Below are 6,000 nucleotides of genomic sequence, written 5' to 3'. Positions count from 1 at the left end.
TTTGGTAGAGTTGTTGTGGGCTATTAGGAGTAGTAGTTCTGGAACTGAAGTTGATGCATATCTTAAAAGCCTATTGTGAAGGGAAAGCAATACATTTTCTTTGGCATCCTACAGCATGTGGCAGACTGCACATGTGGACCCGGAATTGGAGAACTCTTGAGTTAGGAGGATCAGGTGCTCCAACTGCTGGCTCTAGTTAGCACAAAGCAGAGAGAGGAGAAGAAGTGGGGGGGGAGGGAGGGGATCAGTGCTGATTACAGCTGTTGTTGAAATGAGTCCCTGTTTCTGCTATCCCTGCTGCTGTGATTATAGTGTTTGCCCCTGCAACTCTTCTGGTTCAGCAGAGTTACTGCTATGACAGTCTAGGGCAAACTTCTCTTTTTGGTTCACACTCCTTGAGGTGTCACTTTGGACTTGTTATGCCACTTACAAATCTAAGTCTTTTGTTTTACTTTTCTGTGCATAACAGTATAAGTATTCTGACAGTTTATGCTGCACATTGTCACTCTACGGTTTGCTTCTTTTGGAGGTCATTGAATCAGTTTAGCTGTATTTTGTTTTATGAGACGAGTACATACATTTTTCAAAACTCAATAAGAGTTATGAGCTCAGGTGCATCAGGATACAACTTTATCTTCTACTTAGTAAAGGTAAGAAAAGATTCCTCTAATAGATACCATGATATAATTTAAGGCGTAGAAGCTAAAGACAGTCACAGTTTACTAAATAATATTGGTCATAGCAGGATACAAGAGACCACTGATAGAAAAAATACGTGCTGGAACAGTGATTTGCATATATGATTTCTTCTAATGTTCAGAATTATAAAAATTAAGCGTGGGGTGAAGAGTTTTGATTTTTTTTTTTTTATTGTAATCACATGTTAACACTGCAATACAAAAATATCTTAAAGAAAACTGCATGCAGTAGAGAAGATGAAGAGGCAAATAAAGTCCTGCATGATTTCAAGTTTTAAGTGATTTATCTTGCTAAAGACTGCATACTTAGTACAGGTAACCACTTCAGTTAGATTGATATAGTTGTTGTTTCAGAGCTTGTCCAAATAGCCTTTTATGTTGCAATCAAGTAATAGATGCAAGATTGACAAGTTACAAAGAAAAGGAGCTTTCAGTCAACAAACAGACTAAAATCCATTATTGTGGTGTGTACACTGTGTCCTGGACCTGTAAACACATCTTCATTGATCCCATAGAAAGATAAAAATATCTCCCCTTGTATGGTTCAATCAAGACCTTTTTCACAAAGGCAAAGTGCAAACAATATTGAAAAAGCAGAAAAAGACTGACATTACAGTCAAACAGTAAATAATGGTTGTGCTCAGGAAGCCTATCTATAACATTTCAAACTGCTGTCAGCTGAGATGAAATGTATAACCTCTCTATTACAACCTTAAGAGAGATCAAAACACATGTACTCTACGTTCCCCTTACTGTCATAGCCTTTTTACCAACTGACCAAATCAATAAGAAAAATAATCTCGTAGGGTTTTTTCAGTTTTGCATGTTTGTGGGTGTCTCAGGTGTGGAATAATCATGAGGAAAGGATCTGCTCTTTGTATCATTTATCCTCATTGTAATTTCTGGCAAAAAAAAGTTGAAATATGCTTAACTGTTTGATATGATTGGACAAAGGAATATAATACATTGTATTTGTTTTTATGTACTTAATCATCTTCATTACACACAATTTTTTAATACGGTACTGCAGTCAGAGTATTTTTATATAATTAATAAAATACCTATTCAATTACTTCGGATATTTAGGGCTGGAGTTGAATCAGAAAACAAGTTCATAGCAAGTATGTCACGCTGGCAAATGACTACCTTAGCCACCCCTTTCACTCCATATCTCAAAACTCAATTTAAATCCTTATTTGAAACCATAAGTGGAATTGAAATCTAAGCTTTGGTCTATACGAACAGTGGCAATTAATTTATTGCATATTACACCATGTGAGCCTAATAGTTGTAAGGCTCTACACAAAGAATAATTCTGTTCCAAAACAAGATTATTTTTTTTTTTAAACTTAATATTGCTTATCTTGAACAGTGGTCTACATGGTACAAAACTGCTCTTTGCTTTCTTGAGCATTGGAAAGGATCCTTTATATAATAAATAATAGCTACAATAATTACAGCCTATGGCTAAGGTCTCTGGAACTATATTCTATAGGAGATTTGCTCATGTGCAAGGAATTATAATAACTTTTGGAAATATTCTTCTATGAATTGAACTGGAGGGAAATAACCATTACTGGCTGAGGTATGTCAGAAGGCTGCGATTGCGTGGCTTTATTAATCCCATCAAGATATTTCTGGCGCTATTTCTTCAGTTGTCTGAACAATTGTTAGACAATTACAGAATGGACGAGGATTGAAGTGTCCTGGAGGTCATTTGGTCCAGCCCCTGCCCAAGCAGGCTACCCAGAGCAGGCTGTCCAGGACTATATGCATACATGCACATGTGATCTCCAAAGATGGAGATATATGCATATGCATATCCTCTCTGGGTAACCTGTTCCAATGCTCAATCATTCTCACGGGTAAAAAATAAAAAAAATCTAAACTTTCAGAACGACCTTCCTGTGTTGCAGTGTGTACGCATTCCCTCTTGTCCTGTCATTGGGCACCACTCAGTCATTATCTTCTTGTCTCGCTGGTGTTTGCTTTCTACCTAGAAGCAGTAATATTTGAAATCTTGCAAGACAAGATTCAATTGTTGAAGGAAATTTCAGATTAACATCAAGGGTGAAATCCCAGCTATGCTGAGGGTAATGAGATTGTTGCCAAGACTTCAGTAAGGCTAAAAAGCTTTGTTTCACCATATCAGTTCTCACTGTTTACTCAACAGCTGCCTTCCTCACAACAATGAAAATGTTGTGACTCTAGATTAAATTTTGAATGTCCAAATATTTAACATCCTTCCAGTAGTACAAAATATAATCATTATTTTGTAAGGTTATTGTAAATAGATGATAAAATAGTAAAAAAAAAAAATCAATGAGAATAATGTTAGGTAGAATTTAATAAGAAAATGATAGTGCGCATTACGCGCTGCAGACGTTTAGGGTGAGAGAAGGAGAGTGTGAGGAAGAGAATTACCATTAAATGTACAGAAACCTGCGTGGGTAGATGGATGGTTAAATAACCATTTCGGGAATCTTGAGCAAGAGTAAGGGCAGTTCTGTTATCAAATGTTGCATCCATTACTGGATTTCATTGTATGGCCTATTTCAGGCGGAAGTCAGAGCTGGCTGGACTTAACTGTGCATCTATTAATATCTGAATGTTTCATCAGACAGTCTCGTTTGTTCTTTATGCTGATGGATCATAGTAGCCCACTCTTCTGTTTAGAAATAACTCCAACCTTGTGAAAGGTAATCACTTCCTTCAGCATTTCTATATTGAAAGCCTAAACTGAGGAAAAAATTCTTCAGAGTATAATAGTTTCTGTTGTTGCTTCCCTAACTTAAGAGCTAATAAAAAGTAAGGCTGCTGAATAGAAAGCAGTAGCTGATAACTTATGATCCTTTTTTCATTATGAAAAAGATTGCCAGGTTAGTGTAACTCGCAACATAGCAAATAACTGTCTGCTTGCTATGTGGTGGCTAGTGGGTGCAAGGCCTAAATTAAAGACCTTGATTAATCTTACTAGCTCACCTACCTTCTAAGTACAACAATATCATGAATCTTTAAATTTTTACAAAATTGTTATAATTGGAAAAGCTCAATTCTACTCAGATACACAGCCAGACAGAAGAAGAACTCACCTAGAAAATGGGAGTTTATGGTTAATCAAGAACTTGAGCCAATATCTATACATCCTGTATGGTTATAATGGATACTGTCTTGCTAGTGTTTGGAACTTGGTTGTCTTTTCCTTGCTCTTCTTTCTTCTTTGTCTTTCTTTCCAAGGAAGTTCTTGGAAATTTTTGAACTCTACCTGTAGTATATTAGCATGGAGAAATGTTAAAAATGCCTATCCAACTTTACAACTGTACATCCAGCTGACAACTGTGGGTGCTAGGACTGGTGTGTAATTTTAAATGTTATGCCCTTCTTTCTTGTTTGTTTACCTTCTAAGTCATTTCTAAAATACTTGCATAACTTACATAGAAATCAAACTACAGGAAAGGCTTTGCTTTCCACCAGCCCTGGTTGAACCGTGGATCGATCTGTATAGAATAGCAGTACTGAAAACTTGTACTGGATGTTCAAGATGAAAATAAATTTAATTAGCAAAAATTGACTTTCAAAGTGTGAGATATTAACTTTGTGCCTGAAAATACTTCATAGCAGATCTTGAAATCTAAATTTTGAAGTAGTATATTTTTTGTTGTTGAATTCTTTTGTGTTCATGGTAAATCTGCTCTGGTAAGCCATGTCATGGTTGAATTAAACAAAAATCCTGTTTGAAGTCCAATAACTGTTCAGTGTTTAAGAGTTATTCTGGAGAGAGAATATAGTATATGTGTTCAGGCGAAAGGTGTCTTTTCATTTTTAGCACTTTAACTTTCTAGCATTTGAACATAACATTAAATATCTTTTAAATTTTGTGATCACAAAGTTTGTATCTAGTTGACAAAAAAAAAATCCAGTGTCCAAATCGCAGTTCACATTGAATTTTTTTACGTGCTGTAATACAAAACAAGATCTAGAGGACTATGGGAGTTAAGTGCTTAGGCAGTTCTGTAAGATGTCTTAGAGCATACAAATGGAATGGACAAAAACCTTAAAGTGCACTGAATTCAGAAATGGTTGGAGGTAGTCTGAAACGGGAGTCTGAAGGCTGACTTTTCAAGACAAGGAGAGTCAATTATTCCTTGTTCTACAGTGATACAAATCCTCCTGGAGCTGGGTGCCTAGGCTCCTACTTTCAAAGAAATAAATGAGCATTGATTTCCCTTTTTTAAAATGACGAGGATGGAGGAGATGGCACTTCTCTTTATATAAGATTGCAATGATTGTAACATTCATGTGGTAGATGTGCATCCAATCAGTTTCTTAGTCTGAAACTGCTTTACCCAATGGCTGATGTAGTTACTCAGGAGAGGAGAGTTATTCAGGAAATTAGGGGAGGTACTTCAGTTGACAGCTGTGGCACTTATATCTATGATCTAAAGAGACAAGCACTTGCTCTAGCTGCTCTGAATGAAAAAAAACTTAATTCGACTTATAAATACCTTGTTTGGACTGTAGAAAATAACTGCAGTTGCATGAGAGACATTAGGTGTTCAAGAACTTAGACTATTTTGTAATGAAGCTTAGAGTAGAAACATACTTAGCCTAGGGTCCTTCTATGAAAAATGGAGGCACCCCAAAGGGTAATTTTATTTATTTGAAGTCTAAATTGCCTTTTGGCAGTGTCTCAATCTTCACTGATATAGAGAGCCTTGGGACAACTGTGCATCTAAATTCTACTACCTAACTTAGGTGCTCTAGTTAAACACTGAATGTTAAGTAACATAAACCTGAGTACAGTGAATGGTATAAATTCTTGCTGATATTTAATTCATTCTTGTCATAGACCAAGGTCATTTTAATGATAATAAAAGTGACTTACAATCGTTTTTTTCATAGACAGAGATATAATGTAGCCTCAAGCAATATTACGTATAATAATTAAACAGATACTAACCAAAATAGCAAGTTCAGCTGGACAAACCATTAATGCAATATATGAATATTTTTGCTGACATCTTCTGATGTCATGTACATATTTATTTTTTAATTAAGGGAGTAAGATGTGCATACATATTTTTAAATGAAGTTTTTTTTAATTTCTGACTTTTCCAGAAGAGTTGTGTGGTGGTTTTTTTTTACTGAAATAAGGGTTTGCTTTGAGCCCCCCTTCCGATGATTTGCTTTTAATCAGTTAACCACAGTCTTCCCATAGTTCAGCTTTCATTCAGTTTCCTGCAATGGCCTTTTTTTTTTTATTACTGGATTTAGAATTCTAGTTGTAGCCCACTCCTGAAAA

This window comes from Meleagris gallopavo, chromosome 5, assembly GCF_000146605.3.
Source record: "Meleagris gallopavo isolate NT-WF06-2002-E0010 breed Aviagen turkey brand Nicholas breeding stock chromosome 5, Turkey_5.1, whole genome shotgun sequence".
NCBI classification, from domain to species: domain Eukaryota; kingdom Metazoa; phylum Chordata; class Aves; order Galliformes; family Phasianidae; genus Meleagris; species Meleagris gallopavo.
This window is presented reverse-complemented; position numbering follows the sequence as displayed.